This window comes from Pelobates fuscus, chromosome 3 (assembly GCF_036172605.1).
Source record: "Pelobates fuscus isolate aPelFus1 chromosome 3, aPelFus1.pri, whole genome shotgun sequence".
Classification (NCBI taxonomy): domain Eukaryota; kingdom Metazoa; phylum Chordata; class Amphibia; order Anura; family Pelobatidae; genus Pelobates; species Pelobates fuscus.
The window spans coordinates 46,389,884-46,409,172 of record NC_086319.1 but is presented as its reverse complement, the minus strand read 5'-3'; positions in this window follow the sequence as shown (position 1 = coordinate 46,409,172).

The window sequence follows — 19,289 nt, the reverse complement described above, 5'->3', positions numbered from 1 at the left end:
AAATGTATATTTATTTTCTTCTGAAAGAAGTTAAGGATGTTGTTATGTTCTGATGGTGCTGAATTATTGCAAATAGGAAAATGTTTTATATTACAAGTCAGAGAAGACACAATGCGCATGCTCACTTTTAATTACATGTGGGTTTGAGTTACAATTTAAGTGATTTTTGGAGCCAGGTTGACTGGGCACTCCTTTGCATACTTAGGATATTTTCATAAGAGTAATGTATACAATGTAATAAACTCCCTGCCATGTTCTTTACCAATTTATACCACACAGCCAAGTGTAAGAGGAAAAATAAGTTGTTTTCAGGATTAACTTCTATTCCACTCCTCACAGACCGAAGGATGAGAGAAGATCAGGTGATAGCTCTTACCTGGCTATGATTAGTCCATTCTTTTCCATGGACCTCCACTTGTTGTACATAGTGGAGCAAAGGAAGGATTTTAACTTCCTCCCAGTTGGAGAGAGCCTGTTATATTTGCATCTTTGTGAACAAAATAAGTGAATTGTGCAACTTCCAAAATGTCACAAGTATTTTGCACAATTACCTGTGGGTAGAGTTGTTGATCCTTATTTTCAATCATTTTGTGAATTCAGTTTTTACTTTTCTCTCAGACACTATCCCACGTTATGAATAAAATATATATTTATACTTTCCGAATATGTAGAGATCAACCTGATATCAGATGCTCATAATAGAAACATACGAAAATTTTTATAGTAAGCATGCAGCCTATTTTCTTGATGAATAGATTGACAATGAGTATACTACAACATGGCATTATCTGTCACACTCTCCTTGTTACTGGGATGTTTCAGTTAAAACTATTTAATAGCTATTTGTAAAACTATCATTGTTCTGTGAGCATGTTTTCAATTCTCCAACATTAACCTTTCAATCGGGTATGTTGAATTCCCACATAAACCCTGCAATATTTTTTGTTCAACAGTTCTGTTAGCTCCCATTGCTGTCTGTTGAATGACATGGTTTTATTTTGCCCAAGTACAACATTGTTTTCTTTAGCATCACGTCATCTACTGTGCGCTTGCTGACTCTGAACTAAAGAAGAGTATGGCAGACATTGGCTATTGCAATTTTGATCAAATATTTTTGTGCAGAGCTCTATCCTGTTTTGGATGTTTTAAAATAATATCAAGATTAAGTTGACACATATCATCAAATAATGTATATGACAAGTGCGTGGACACACAACTGGATGATCCCAAGCAGACACAGGTTGACAACGTTTCGAGTCGAAACATTGCCAACATGTGTGTCTTAATAAAATCTGCTTTGGATCATCTAGTTGTGTGTCCTGACATTTGTCATATAGGATTATGGATTGGGAAGTTTCCATCCTTATCTGAGAGACATGAAAGGAATAGGATCAATTGCTGAGAGGTATAGGCAGTCCCTCGTCTGTATATACATATTATAGAATAAGGTGTGCAATTATAATGGCCCCTTATGTAACATATTAGGCATATTACATGGCGAGTTATTATGATGGTCATTTCTGCATACATATGAAGGGGAAGGGTTTATACGCCCATAACTCTATTATCCAAAGCCTTTACTGGACCCTATAACTGGAATTTTATTAATAGTTTTGACTAGCTTAGTGGGAATAAAATGCTGTTTGTCAAGAGTACTTCCTCTGCCCTTCACTGTCACCATGTGCATGGGGGGATCCCAATTACACGATACTAGATACGTAATGATTGGAGTGTGGAGAAGTTTTGACTCCCTTAAAAAATTAGTGTTAAATAAGATAATTTTATATTTGCATGAATACAAGATTATCATAAAGATATCACAGTTTCTCAATTTGTAAATCTGTTAAGGAAAATCTCATCATTCTTTATCTACTACCCATTGAAATATGCATCCATTCAAACATAACATCAATCAAAGTTCTACGCTAACTATAAAATGTAGACATTTTTAGTTTGTCTTCTTGCCAGTTATTATTGTTTTATTGTAGTTTTTGTTTTTTTATAAAAAAACATTGCAATCCGAAAAAACATTTCCTCACAGTAGACAAATAATGGCATAAACAAATAATAAACACAAGGTTGTTTGACGTTGACATTCCATGTTACAATGACTACACATGTGCATTAGAACAGGTTAATACATTATCAGGAACACAGGTAAATCTATGTGCAAAATAACATGCAATACACTGCACACACCTTTTGAACTAGCTGCTTTATGTACAGTTTTAAAATATGTTTAATTATGTCAATTGAAATTGCTTGTAGGTGAAGTTTTCGGTTTAAGTTTCCTCTGTATGTATAAAGAATCAAGAGACCCAGAAGGTACATATTAATAGAATATAGTTAACATTTTTATTGTTGTTCTGAACTGTGAAGATGTCCTTACAGAGCTATGATATACTGTTCAATTTGATATTTTTATTGAAAACCTATAAATGCTGGATCCTGAACATAATGGCTCATGAGACTTGGTCTCCTGATTCTCAAATATTTCCTATTTCTCTCTCTATGTTCTAATGCAAATAAAGTGTTGAATGTCCATAGAACCTATGTTTTCCTTACACACGAATAAAGACAACATTACTGTTCATGTCATCACCAGTAATATAATTGAAACATTATATGGTCAAAACATTACATTTCGCAGGTACAATAGATTTTGACATTTTGCCAGTTAAAGGACTACTCTAGTGCCAGGAAAACATACTCATTTTCCTGGCACTAGAGTGCCCTGAGGGTGCCCCCACCCTCAGGGTCCCCCTCCCGCCGGGCTCTGGAAAGGGGAAAGTGTTTAAAACTTACCTTTTTCCAGCGGTGGGCGGAGAGCTCTCCTCCTCCGATCCTCCTCTTCTCCTCCCCGTCGGCTGAATGCGCACGCGCGGCAAGAGCTGCGCGCGCATTCAGCCGGTCACATAGGAAAGCATTCATAATACTTTCCTATGGACGCTTACGTGCTCTCACTGTGATTTTCACAGTGAGAATCACGCAAGCGCCTCTAGCGGCTGTCAATGAGACAGCCACTAGAGGAAATAGGGGAAGGCTTAACTAATTGATAAACATAGCAGTTTCTCTGAAACTACTATGTTTATGAAAAAATGGGTTAACCCTAGAAGGACCTGGCACCCAGACCACTTCATTAAGCTGAAGTGGTCTGGGTGCCTAGAGTGGTCCTTTAAGTGTAATCTCGATAATTACGTTTCATTGCACCAAAAAATGTACAATCTCAAAATTCTCAAGACTTTTTTAAGAAACCACCTTTATGCAATGCCCTCCCATACCACATTGGACTCTCCCCATCTCTGCAGTCCTCAAAAAATGTCTTTAGAGAAGCCTATCTGTTTGCACCTTAACTCTTCATCCTTGCAACCTTCATCCACCATCTCTCTCCTCCCAATCACCTATACTCAGATATAGCCAAATCATTCCCCCCTCTCTGCATAGTTGTCCTGATCTTTATAGATTGGGAGGGCCCTCTTCACCTACTAGGACTTTTTTGCAGAAAATGCAGACTCTACAGGCCATCATCAACTAAAAAGAATAGTAAAAAAAAAAAAAAGAATTTCATCAATGGTTCTTAATCAACTCCTCCAGTCACAAAATAAAGTGTTTCTGTTTTCTATATCAGCTACTTTGCGACAGGAATCTGGAAAGATACTACATAAATGGCTACACTCCCACCTTCCCCTTCCATTGAACAGTCAGATAGCATCTGCACAGTTCTAGGTATAGTGCAAGAGAAATGCTGATCTATAGTACGTAGAACTCAAACACTCCCGGAAGGAAGCCAGGTCATTATTTATCGAGGATTCACGCAGTAGATAAAGTCTGCATATCACAAGGTAGAACTTTTCATGTGCTACTAGTCATCATAAAGAAGTGATATACATCTAGGAAAACATGATCGATCAGGCACCCCTAATTGTAACTAATATTCTTGTTTACTCTTTATTGAATATATTATGCATATATACTGTATTGAAGATGCAGAAGAGGACAATATAGTGAAGATAGGAAAGGAGTCAGAGGTCATGAATGTAGATATACCTAGTTCCTCACTTTGCCCCAATTTAAAAAAAATGTATTTGGGGTATGACAAAGAAGACAATTATGTGCTACAGAAATAATGTTTTCACGTGTAGCCTTGTGATAGGAACAAAATTCATTAATGACTTACAAATCATTTTCTTTAGCAAGCCAGCATATCTTTGCAGAACTCTATTTCTGTTAAACAAGACAAGAATGATTTAACATTTATCAAATATCCCCTTCATTTGTCTGAATAGACTTAATACCCGATTTTCTCTTTTGGATTTGTCACTTTTTTTATTATACATTCTGTGCTTTCAAATGACAGTCCAATTACCAGAGGCAGCTGGAGCTTTATTTTTACTAGTTACCGCTTAAAAGGAAGGGGCACCTTTCAAACCTAATAAATGCTCTTTAAGAAAGGTGGTTTGACTAAATGTTGCGCAGGTTTCCAAAATCATAACCTTTAAGGAGCATATTACAATTATTCTTTTTTTAAATTCAACACTATAATTTATGGCATTCACACGGTTTAAATCGGCATGAGGCATCATGCTTAAGTATTAACCTTAACAAAATTCTAAGCATCTATAGAGACTGATCATGATGCACATACAAAACCTATGTCAATTCACTGGTGATATGAAATTAAAACTTCAGCTTTCTCATTTGTGTCTTTTACGTAGTTATTTCTTGCAATTATTTTCAAGTGCATTTTTCCCTTGTATCACAAATCTTAATTATCACGGTTTTTCAATTGTAACATCCTGTGAGTCACACAAGAGGCAAAGGACCTGTTCCATCTGCTACAATAGCAATTGAATTTGCCTAGTACAATGACACGTATGCCTGTCATAAAGAAATGTCATAGTGGCCCTTTGTAAGTTATACGGTTGTATGCCAGCATCATGATAATCAAATTGTTTGCATATGTATAAAATATTTTATTTTATGAATAGACAAAGATATTGTATATCTCACTGCATTTGGTGTAGAGAAGTAACTATTACTATGGCATTGACAATTTGCACTATTATAGCACACAAGGCATTATACGAGGCTGTATTTCTTATTTGATTGCTCATTTTAGGTTTGAGAGAAAATTAAAGGGATGGCATTCAAAGAATCATAGCACCATGATTAGGGTGCTCATGTAACAAATGAACGGTAGAGGTTTATAGTGTCACAAATATGCCATATTACCCTACCATTTTGTTGTCTTTAAAAGTTGAATATTTTTATACTTAGTTTATACATTGTAAGTATAATATAAATTCAATAACTACCTGTTGACAATGTACGGTACTATAAAATTGTACGCGCAAGAATTGTAAAGCTCCATTCCTGAACTAAAAAAAAAAAGAATAAAAAATAAAAAAGTATAATATAAATTAAGGTTCCCTTTCTGGACATGTTTTAAAGGAAAAGTATAGGCACCATATATACTAAAGTACACTGCAGTGGTCATGGTGCGAGGAGATCCTGCGGCACAGTAAGTAGTCTATGTATTTAAAGCAAAAGTCCCCTTCTGCCATAGATAAATGAATAGTGGCATATATTATGATAGGATGGCACTAGTGGACTTCTGGCACTATGGATTTTATGAGTGCCCCTTTAAGTGCTAAATATACTTATTCTTCCTGGTTTAGAATGTGAAAAGATAGATAGATAGACAGATTGATAGATAGATAGATAGATAGACAGACAGACAGACAGATATATAGATAGACAGACAGACAGATAGATAGATAGATAGATAGATAGATAAATAGATAGACAGACAGATAGATAGACCAATAGATAGATAGACAGACAGATAGACCAATAGATAGACAGATAGATAGATAGATAAATAGATAGACAGACAGATAGATAGACCAATAGATAGATAGACAGACAGATAGACCAATAGATAGATAGATAGATAGACCAATAGATAGACAGACAGACAGATATATAGATACATAGATAGACAGACAGATAGATAGATAGATAGATAGATAGATAGATAGATAGATAGATAGATAGACAGACAGACAGAGAGATAGATAGACAGACAGATAGATAGAGAGATAGATAGATAGACAGACAGACAGACATACATATAGATAGATAGATAGAACCTGAAAATATTTCAATCATGGTTTCAGAATTTCAAAGTGAATTTTAAATAAAGATAATACAAATCTTAATCACAGTAAAGACAAAATGGAATTTTCCATCCATATACATGATCTTTGCCAAGTTTGTATAATGTATCTGCAGCTGATCATCACACAATATTTTGCATGCTAATAAACCACAGAATATGCAAAAGCTTCCTAGTTTTTCATGGCAGCCAAGGGCATTGATTGATTAAGCCATGTAAATTGATGATATTTTTCATTTTCTTTTTTTTTCATGTTGCATTTTTTATATTATTTAATATTACATCTGAATTCCGAGCCATTAAAGTTTTTCCTCTTATGTGTGCATGCATACACTTCTGGAAGGCACTTTTGTTCTCAGTTACCTAAATCATTATAATCTGTCTGAATCAACCTTTTCTTTAAAGTACTTCCTTTTTTAGAATAACAATCAGGTTATATTCAGAGACATTTCCTACTCGACATATTGCACATGGATTTCCATGTCTCGGTGACTTGACAAATGAATGAGCTATATTGTAATGATTAATTAGTTAATCAATCTGCTCATGCAATCTCATGTTTCTAAATTAGAAAACAGAGAAAGTAATTTGACAGTCAGTTTTGAAATACTTTAGCATGAAAAAAAATTTACAAACAGCAGATTTTCCTGATTTTATCTCTCTTCTGTAGCCAAATATATCTGAGAGCAACCCTTCACTAAGAAAATCCTTTGCCCATCTTGCCAGTTTGATTACAAAATGTCTTTGTGGATGTTGTAAGTTGCATTCAGGGTGTTGTTTGTACCAAGGCACAGTCTCCGGGATCACTGATCCTTCCCCCCAGGTATAGACAGAAGTGCACCTGCCACTAAATCAGCTTCTGGGACCAGGGCATGCCAGTCACCCAGAACCAGAGAAGGTATGGTGATGAGGCACAACTCCCAGCTTTATCCAAAGGGACTACTGTGGCCTTTGGGCTCTCCTAGTAATGAGTTTTCGCAGTCTCTTAGGAACTGTCCTCAGAGACTGCTCCAGAAGATCCACCTGTTCTGGCATCACCTCTGGGGTAGGCTTGTGCTGCTTGAGAGCGAGTGTGTGTGCAAGTTGCCAAAGCCTGAACCTAGTCCATAAAGTGCAGTCAGGTTTGGAGACTGTAGTTTCCCACTATCCAGGGGCATGCAGTGTCCGCCATATTGGAAGAAATCCAAATCTACTAAGTACGGATTTCAAGGGAGCCCAATCATTTGCACATGCTGCATCTACTGCTATATTATTTGCAATCACTTCAATTAAGGAAATAAATAGTAATAGTAAAATATGCATATGTTGAGTTTAACGCATCTCTGTCACCAAAAATACACTTTATCTAATATGCTTCTTTATAGTTTCCTGTGTCTGAATTTATTTTTATTTTTATATTGAGAACTTGAGTTCTTATAAAATATATAAAGAACAATCTGACCACTTTCCCATATGTATAGTAGTAGTTTCCATATTATTCTATGTCAGATGTCCATTGAAAAATTCCATTAAAGACATTATTATAGTAGGCTTGTTCAGTGATACACTGCAAAGTAGTGGTTATATGGATATGACAAATGTGGTCAACTGCTGATAATTATGGGATTGGGCAAATGTTGAAGTTAAATTTAAACACTGAATTTAAAATATGTACTTTAAGGAAATTCTGTGAATTAAGAAAGGCTCTCAAATTTACACATGTAATATCTTTAAATGTGCTCTTTATACACCCTTAGTTTAAACTCTTTGTCTAATTTATTGTTACTCTTATGTTTGAATGTGATAAATGCACATGCATTAAACTTTTTTCTTTGTTCTCTTTTCTTTGTTATCTTTTTTGGTCATTGCAATAGGAATTTTTATTTATTTTACATTTTTTATTTTATTTTTCATCTAAAAAGTTACAAGACATTGTATGTGCATCGTTAGGTTACAAAATAAAAAAAAGTTGTTGAGATTGCTTTCATTTGGAGTGCATATATATGATCACTTGATGAGGCTCCATGAACAATACAGGGAAGACATTGTCTCACAGAACATATCAATAGTTAAAAAATGAAGTCTAGTATAGAGACGGGAAGAGTACACCACAAGGTCGCCGCATACGCGGACGACCTGCTCTTTGTGGTGACCAATCCCGAGATCTCCCTTCCAAACATACAGAAAGAGCTGCGAGAGTTTAGGACCATATCAAACCTGAAAATTAACCACGGGAAATCATACATTCTCAACGTCAGTGTAAATGCCGCACGAGCGGATCCCCTACGGCACAGCTTCCCCTACCAATGGGCCGAACACAAAATCAGGTACCTAGGGATTTGACTGACAAGACATAGTGAAGACCTGTTCAAAGAAAACTTTATGACCACACTACAAACATTCCAAAGGGACATGCGGGAGTGGTCATTCCCACATGTCTCTTGGCTGGGGAGGGTCCAGGTCCTGAAGATGAACTTCCTCCCACGTCTCCTCTACCTCCTCCAAGCCATCCCCATAGTGATCCAAAGGACCTTTTTTGGGTCCCTCAGAACAGAGATGACTAGGTACATATGGAACGGGGGGGAGACCTAGACTGAAATTTTCCACACTAACACGCCCCAAGGACAAGGGGGAATAGCCCTCCCAGACTTCTACCGATACTACGTCGCCCGCATTTGCTGCGGATAGTAGAACGGTCAAAAGACAACGTCGGGAAGCTCTGGAAAACAGTAGAGGAAGCAGAAGCGGGAAGACCGCTCTCTGGACTACCCTGGGGCCGAGAGACAGCGGATGGGAGGGAGATGTCCATATACACACGACACACTCTGAGAGTGTGGAGGAGGGCCTCCAAAACCAGTAACATGTCACCATTCCCCTCCCCCTCTTACTCCTAACACACAATCCTGACTTCCACCCGGGACTAGACCCGAGAGCCCTTTGCAACATTCCTCCGGGCAAGACTCCTCGCCTACACCACATCCTTCATGCAGGGGAATGTAAACCACTAACAGCTCTACTAGGGGAGACACCCCCGACCTTCATGCACCAGTTCAGGTACACCCAGCTGAGCAACTTCATCCGAACGCTACCACAAGGCTCAGCGCTCACTAGGGGTCAGACCACAATAGAAGCGGTTAGCGCACACCCAGATCCACTTCCACATGGAATATCCTATCTATACTCCATGCTACAAATAGAAACCCCGTCCGAAACACCCCTCTACATGGGAAAATGGGAGACGGCCCTACACACCACACTCACGGACTCGGAATGGGACTCCATCTGCTACCTAACACACCACTGCTCAACACATAGCAAAACTCAAGAGACAGCATACAAGTTATTAACACAATAGTATAAGACACCACACCTCCTACATCAAATTGACCCAGCTCACTCTGACCAATGCAAAAGGGAGGTGGAGATGCAAAAGGGAGGTGGGAACCATAAAGCACATTTGGTGGGACTGCGAGAAAATCAAAACATATTGGGAGGGGATCCACACGGTCCTAAAGAAGTTCTCGGATGCGCCCCCCCCCCCCGGAACCAGCGGCAATGCTCCTACGTCATACCACGGTCCCCCACTCCAAGTACAAAAAATCCATAACCATTAGAATACTCAACACAGCTAAGCAGGTTCTCCCCCAATTCTGGAAACAAACCGTAACACCCCCGCTACTAACATGGTTTAACCAAATGGAAGACCTTAGGAAAATAGAGGAACTGACGATGACGGCCAACCTGACCCATAAGACATACTTGGACATATGGATGCACTGGATCCTTGAGACAGCAAAAGAAGGATTCCAACGGATACTCAGAGCTAATAGACACTAAGACACGGACAGATAAAACCGAACCCCACACTAAGCACGACTGGAGACGACGGACAGCGGACGCACCCGAACCCCCTCGCATCCCCGACACCCCCCCGACGACTGAAGCTACAAGCCTGCCCCAGCCCCCCCATGACCGCACCAACCTTAGGGAGAACAACGGACTCCGAATAGAGGCTTACCCAACCACTAAGGGAGCCCAGCTAACATGACATACAACCCTAACCACTAATGAAACGAACACACCTCAGACTTACCATATCACTCAGCCCCCCAAGGGGTCAGGCACATGAGAGGTGGGCCCTGATTTTTCAAGGGACTAGGGTAGACAAGGGTGGAAGGAGCTAACTCTCACTTTTGCTACAGACAGCAACACACGGACTTAGCTCCAACTGCCCTGGAGGCTTTCACTCCACCTGCCTCCCACGCACACCTAAACACGCAGGTATTGGGGGCGCTTTCAGACATCTTACACTTGAATATTTGTCCAACCAGAAATATAACTAAACCGATAAAAGGGACCTGCGAGTCCGACAACAATGTGGGCCTGCGTGCCCGAACTGATACTGATGACTTACCTTGCATTATGAATCATTGATGAGACCTGCGAGTCTCACAGCTTTTATATGATTGAACGATGAAAAGAGAAATAATAAAAATAATATTTACAAAAAAAAAAAAAATGAAGTCTACAGATACATAAAATAATGATATACAAGAGAAGTGGCATGGTCATCTTTCCCACCTGGATTATTACGAGATGGTATGGTAGATAACTTTTAACATAGGTAGGTAATAGATAAATGAAATCTGCAAGCGATTGGTTTCCAGAGCTTAGAGCATGTTAATTCTTACTTTGTGATATATCAATGAGTATTTTCGATGTGTAGCAGAATTTAGATATTTAAATCAATAGATCCATACCAAAGGTTATCTTGTGTGATTCTTTATAGGTGAACTCAGTGGATTTTGTGACTTAGACGTATGTAACCGGCCTATAAATGGCCATTTTCTGCTGAGGGGAAATGGTCAGAATGAGGGAGTGTATGACTTGAAGACGTACGGTATAAGGATCTATCAGGATTCCTTGATCTACCTTTATCATTTTGCACAGTCATGTGTTGTGTACAGCCATTAAAAATATCCTTTGGGTCTCTTCTCCATTGTCATGGGCTGTGGACTCCCAGTAGTTGGCAAGAAAGTGTTAATGGGTTTTGGAATTGTGGCGTGTGACCTCAGACCTCAATTGGGGTCCTCTTACCTCTTGGGTTGTTCTGGATGAGCTTTACCCAGGGTTCCCAAATTTTGGCATAAAGTATGTATTTGTCAGTAAATGAGTAGTGGAGTTCTTCTATCACTCTCATAATTTAAAAAAAAAATTAAACCATTCCCTAATTGTTGGGGCTATGTCTTGATCCATTTTGTAGGAATGAGTAAATTTACTGCGGTGATTAGGGGATTAATAATACTTAGATGGGAATTGGAGATGAGTAAATGAGAAACAACATCATCTCAGGGGTGCAGGGGACATGTATATTTGTTATACTGTGGATTAATAATGAAATTTGCTTCCAATACTCTTGTACAATGGGGCTTAACCATCATCTGTGTGCTGGTGTACCTATTTCTCGAGAGTTATTGCAATTTTCTGCAGAATAATACCATTGTGACATTATTTTATAGTCAGCTTCTTTGATGGTTCAGCTAATAGAGGTAGTGTCTATTTGTATAAAAAATTTAGTTCAGTCAGCGAGTGTCAGCATAACCCAGAGGTCTTTGGCTATGTTGCTGTAAATGCAGGTGGCGAATCTTTGTGTTCAAGCTGTAATAATTTATAAAATATAGAAAGGTGTTTGGTTTTCACACTTCAGGTTTGGCAATGTGATTTGAAAATGGTAAGGGAACGGCTGCCTTTTAACAGAAGTACATCTGAGTGGAGTAAGAGAGTTGAGTGTATAAGAAGGCTTCTAAGGGCTTTGGTTGTTTATTAGGTAATAACTTGGGGAGTGGCTTCATGGTATCGGCTTCTTAGATCGAACCTAAAGTGAAAGTTGTGGAATGGTTAAACGTGGCAAGGATTTTTTTTTTTTATGGAATTTTTTTTTATATATATCTTCTTTTGCTAAAGTATCTGTTATGTGGATTGTGTTGCACTCATTTTACCACTAGACCAATTATATTCTTTCTTCTCCCTTAAGATATCTAAAAAAGAAATTTCCTTACTATTTATTTGCTTTTTTTTCAGAAACATCAGATTAGACAGCCAACTGTGTTTCCAAATATAGTTTGACATTATTATGTGTGTCCATTCTTTTTGCTGCTTGATGTTCTAACATTAATAATTTGTAACATACAACAGAGCTTACAACTGCTGAGAATTCAAAGGGTTGTAATTATTAATTGTACGATATACTGAAATATATTTCCTGACAACCCAAAGTTAGGGATAGACTATTGTGTATTTTTTATATCACTATTTTTCAATTAATTTTTGATTTATCAGACAGATCATATAAAAGGTAGAATTTACTATATTAAAACGCACAGTGCAGAATAAATAATATAATATAGGTTTAATACACAATATTATTTGTTTTCTCGTGCTCACAAAGTTCAAGGCAGTAAGAAGGCAATTCTTCATACAGAAAGCAATCAACTATTTTCAACTATGTATATTATATTTAAAATGACTCTGCATATTGTTTTAGCTTTCATTTAGTTGTAAATATTTTATTCATGTTAAGTGCATTATAAATGTTGAAACTATATCGGCCAGCATAAAATATGAGATAATCCCATATGGTTATAATTTCTTAAGATTACAAAATCAATAATAAAGACATGATAAAAACAAACTGCAAAGATTGGTTATTACATTTTCAATTTAGAATATGGTAAAATACTTACATTTTTGTCTCATATTGGTAATAAACACAGTATTAATAATCATAAAAATATTGATTACCCATAATATATTTCATTACCTACGGTTATTGGTTTGAAAGCTTTTGCTATTTCAAATGTATGAAACGTCTATGTTTATTTTCTTGGGTCTATCCGATAACTTCTGACCCTTCAATCAACTAATAGAAGCAAGTTATTGTAGGTCAAATCAAGGATTCTATTCCATCTATTCAAAGACAATATAAGCCATATTTTAAGGACCCTGAGATCCATTTTAATGCTAAATAGTTGTTAATGGGACACTATAAGCAACATAACCACCAGTAGATAGGTTATAGAGCACATAGATACAGTTTTTCTATTTCTCTGCATACAGGTAATTATAACTTCAGCACTTAAATCTAAAATGACAAGTCTCCACTGAAGATAACACAGGAGGAATTGTAAATGTCCTTCTCTATGTCGTAGTAATTGCACAGGTGTGTGCTATGAAAGTCCCCACTAATCTTATACACTCCTTCACATTTATACGAGATAGAGTTATGATCCTCTACAAGGCTCCTTCACAGCTATCTCTGAAGAAGAAAGAGCCATGACTATGTGCACAAAGTATTATGCTAACAGTCCCCTTCTTCACAAAATTGTGAATGGATCTGTCTGTGAGTCAAAAGCAGTAACAGTGCAGCTACTATTAAAATATGGAGCAGTTCTATTTATGTTGGCAAGAACTAAAGTAAATATTCTCAAACCCTCAGCTGTGGAGGAGTGTAGAAGATATGCACAGGTCCCAGCAAAAACAATAAGAGCATCATGATTGACCAAGATACTTCCATGTGTGATGAGAGGTCACTTCAGCAGCTGCAAACCCTTGGGATAGCCATTAAATGTAAGAACTTCAAAGCAGAATATCTTGTTTATTTTTTTATGTATGTGCTGTGGTTCACAGAACAATGGTGTATTTTAGTGTAGTTGTGGATGCTTCTAATAATGAGCTTGCAATTGTAGTTGGATCATGGGGTTAAAGATTCTTGAAATGAACCAAATACATGAAATATTAAGAAAAGGACAGCTTATATATAAGTCAACAATAATCTCTAAAAGAGATATATTAAACATGTACCCCCCCCCCATAATTTGTAACAGAGGTGAGGCCTTTGTTATATTATACTGAATGTCAGAATCTTTCACCTAACATATTCAGGATTTTTTCTATGTTAATTAACTGATTTTACAACTGTGATGTCAGTTATGCAATTAACTAATTCAACCTGATTTTCTAAATTTCTTATTAGGCAGAGTGGGTACATACAGGCATCTGACCACTAGGGGTGCCTGTTTTCAGCACTTATAATGTGCATTCTCTTACCTGAATATGCTGGTGGGAAGAGATACGTACCAGGAGCTGGGGCCAGTGTCCTCTGTAGTCCAGTCAGCCTTAATAGCAGACTCAGTGCCATCCCAGCAACCCCAGTGTCTGTGTGTGAGGCTGGACAGGAAGAGGAAGGGATCACTTCCCATCAGCCAACTAAAAGCCACTCACACAGGAAATGCCTTGTAAGAGGAACAATGGAAGCTGTATATGATACACACTGTATAATCACTTATGTCACTCTCTAATATCATCAATCTCACTGGACTACAGAAGACGTAGGGGGTTGAATACTTCGCAAATAATTCTTCGAACTCCAGCATTCAAAGCCTAAAACTGAAAATAAACCTTTAACTTAATCCTATGTTTAACTCCTCTTAAAAACTAAACACTACCTGTATACTAAGTTAAACCCACCTGTAGCCCTAAATTCAATAATCCTAAACAGCCTTTATACTACAACTTCAATTCTTCTCATGCTGTTAATCTTTTTAACACTAAACACACTATGAAATCTAACTCTGCCGTTAATCCCTCTCTTTTTAACTTTAAACACCCCTTTACCCTAACCACTTCTAACATTATATTTAACACACCTGTACAAACTCACTATACTCATAGATTTAAACAAAATACATTTGAAGCATAAATACACATATAGATATGTTAATATGTAGAAATAAGGGAAGCACTCTCCGGTCTTCATAAAAAGTCCTTCAGTATTTTATACTGAAGGATTTTTTATGAAGACCGGAGAGTGCTTCCCTTATTTCTACATATATATCCCTTACACGTGGGATAGCACCAAGGCATTTACAACTTTATTTTTGAGATAGGGTGAGTGCCAAGCTATATTTGTTTTGTAGATATGTTAATATATATGCACTTGTCAAACATGAATAAATTTTCTCTATGTTTATATGTCCGCAATGTGCAGTTAATACATTAATTACTTACTTTATCTACTTTATTTTGGGGTTCGGCAGCAGGGAGCACTTTGGAATTGCATGCCTACAGGCACTTGACATGTAAATCGAGTCCTGGCCATGTTTGTATAATTTTAGATCTTTTTTTTTCCTTTTTCTTTTGCTCTGAGTCAAAGTAGCAAGCAGGGGATTATTCAAATTTTCTTCTAAATAGCCTTTCAAAATCCATGGTACATTCTGGAATTGCCCTTGCATCTTTATTTTAGAGAGAAATGTGGAATTTGTCAGAAAAGCTTAATAGCTTAAATTTAATTTAAAATGAAAGTCTTGCCCTTCATCATTACAAACCTTAAACTGTTTACGGTGCAACATAAAAAATGCTCAGAAAAATCCAAAAATCCAATCCATTAAATGCAAAAACATTTTAGATATAAAAAATTGCAAATGGATATTTGTATTCTTTCAATGTTGTGTGTGTATATATATATATATATATATTTCATGCAGAAAACAACTACTTATATTAAATGAAATTATCTGTCATTTTATGTCTTGTTGAATATATTACAAATTGCCACAATGTTCTATAATAAAAGAAACAAGACATTCAATCATGTAGCACATTTATATCAAGGTTCACATGTAAGGTTAATAGAGGTGTTATTTTGAAATGCCTTATTAGCTGTTTATCACAAATGAAAGAACAGTCACAATAAGCTTCTCAATATTTAATATAAAAGATTTTGATTCAATTTAGTTTTGTAGGTCTGAAAGAATACGACAGCCACATTCTCCTTTTAAGTTCATGATGGATAAATAACACATTTTCCTATCACCGGCCTTTATTTCTATGTCCAACAAAATAAAGGCCTATCTTGAGGATAACTGGGTATCACGACATTTAAGGTTAATGATAAAGAGTAGGGAGTGCAGACATTCTCCATTATTTTAGCTGGGCATATAACATATAAGTGTAGGGTTATGCCGGGACAGCTATAACCCAAAGGAACACGCTTTCCCAATTAAAGTCCACATTACCGGCAGTTAAAGTACCAATTCTGCACTCTGCTATTTATGGTGCCATAGTGATGCATAGTCCCTCTTGAATTTGTGTCCTCTACCAATTATTGTAAAAGGGTTACAAACCTAATGATTACTCAAGAAGGACAGGCATTTCCCCCCTCACTAACAGTAACCCTGTATTGTGCCATATAGGTAGTATGGTTAGCAGAGAATATTTGGGACCCACACTCATTTGTGCCAGCAATACTACTGCATATATTTTTTTATTAATTTAGTACATTTAGTTTATTTAGTTGCGTGCTGACGGCATATCATTTTTATTTTTATTTTACAGAACTTCGTGGTTCTATGGTTCTCATATTAACAAATTAACTTCAGTCATTGATCTTTGTAAGTACTTACAAAGGAGTTGTCTCTTTAAGAGATACAGTGGGATTGTACGAACCTGTAGCAGAGATTGGAACACCATGCAGCCTTGATCAAAGGTAAAATTGGCACACTATGCAGCCTTGATCAAAGGTAAAATTGTCAGTAAGAACAATTGGCATAACCACACTTTCTGCTAGAAATCACAATAATTATAAAACGTGAATTCAAGAAAATGTAGCAAGCCAATCCAAATCCTTCCTTCATATCTAGCATATAGGTCAAATATATACATGCTAACATATACTAATGGCAGACATACAGGCAGTTCAATGGCATTCCTTGGTTCCAATCTCTGCTACAGGTTCGTACAATCCCACTGTATCTCTTAAAGAGACAACTCCTTTATAGTCCAAACACAGTTTATAGAATCAGTAAAAACTATTTTTAATAGGCTGGGGTACAGTCATAGTGCCAATTGCTGATCTTTATAAATAATAATAATAATAATAATAATGGCCTTTATATAGCGCAATCATATTCCCCAGCACTTTGCAATATTAGAAAGTGAGAAATTTAACTATAAATGATACAATTACCAAATGTTACAGGAACAATAGGTTTATGAGGACGCTGCTCAAACGAGCTTACCGTCTAGTGGAGGTGGGGTATAAAACAACAATAAGAAGGGCATCAAGGGGGACGGCAAACAAACAAGGCGGGATAGTAGCAGAACTGGAAATGAAAGTGGAGTGTGGCCCTTTAAGAGAGATCGAGCAACAGTTTTCTGAAATAAAAAGTTACCCTTTGAAAACTAAATGTTTTAAGTCAGCTGTTAAGAAGCAGTGTTTGACAGTCACTCAGCTCATCAACAAGGTCCTCATCCACGGTCTACAAAAGGAGGATATTCTCTACTTATTTATATCATTTTTATATTCTGTATACCATGAGAAGTATGCTTTTCTTTTCACTTCATTATTTTAGATTTAGCAAACTGCAAACTGATATGAATTCTGACCCTGAGTTCATTCATGTTTGTGAATGTGGGAATAACTCCATTAATGATGAACCATGATGTGATACATTTCAAGAATCTCAGGTTGTCTGCCATCCAGATTAAATGTAAAAGGAATGAATATTTCAATCTGGTAAGAATAGCAAATGTTTGTAAATAATTTGCATTTACTGAATAGGTAGTGTAAATGATTCCCACTTTGTAAATTTAAATGTAAGTATCAGTTGTCAATTTACTGTTAAGTTAGTTCCCTTGTTATGGTTGTTAGCAACAACACATTATTTTTTTTTTATCAAATAAGACAGTAAATGTACGCAGTATCAAAACAAGATTCCAGTCCAAGAACATTGACACGCAGACATAGAACCCTCAAAGAGTGGTGCATTTTCATTATCATTCTGAAACACTGCATGGTGAGACTTTGATGTGTGACTGCAACACTAAACAGCGGTTGATAACTATCTTGCCCAAGATTCATTGCACATGCAGGCTTTGAAGCTGGCCTCAAAATATGCCAGGAACGCTATTGAGGAGGTGAAGTGTAAGTAATGCAAATTTCTTATTTTGTGTCTTTGTCACTTCACTTTTATGTAACTTTCAATGTCCCAGACTACATGTTGAGATAATGGAATCTAGTAACAATATAATAAAGAAAGCCTTTTGGGAGTCCGAGGAGGGGTGCAATGTAGCTATATAATATTCATTATTTACTGAACATAATGAATTCAACTACTTGACAATTCTGAATAAAGCACAGTCTTTTTGCACATGCACTTTGATAAGCAATGGTTCAAAAGATCATCGATGAATATGTATATAGCAAAGGCGTACCTCCCTCCGTGTTGTAATTTTACATGTGTCTCTTCTCTTTATATAATTTTCAGTTCATCAGAATGATGACACTGTTATGATCACAGCAGAGATAAGAATAGATTAGATTTTTCAAAATGAACCAAGAAACTAAATATTGTAAAAAAAGAGAAAAGCTAGCACATAAACCGCAATTCTATATAAACATAACATTTAAATTGCATTTATACAATGTTTAACTTACATTTATTTGGTCATCCTTTACAGACATATTGCAGGAATGAAAAGGTTACGACCAAGGGGTAGATCAGGTAGATCCCTAGATGTTTTAAAACACCATCTTCCATGATGCTTTGTCATCCAAAGGTATTTTAAAAACATGCAATGCATCATGGGAGCTGTAGTTCTACAACATCTGAGGATCTACCTGGGACAGAAAAACATAACGCAAGAAAAACAAAAACTTAAAGAACCTGCATAATTTATTATTATTATTATTATTATTGCCATTTATATAGCGCCAACAGATTCCATAGTGCTTAACAATATTATGAAAGGGGGGATTTAACTATAAATAGGACAATTACAAGAAATTTTACAGGAACGATAGGTTGAAGTGGACCCTGCTCAAACTAGCTTACAGTTTATAGGTGGTGGGGTATGAAACACATTAGGACAGAAAATAGCAATCAAATAAGGTGGGAGTGAAGCAGAGCTGGAGGAGAGAGTAAAGTGCTACCCTATAGAAGAGAGCAAGAGACAGGTATGTGTGGCGGAAACAGCCCCTCCACTTGTGCCTGGAGAGGACTGCTTGCCAGCCTCTTGCCATGTGATTATGGTCCCTGGGAGGATTGGCCCTTGAAATAACAGATTTGGGCATATT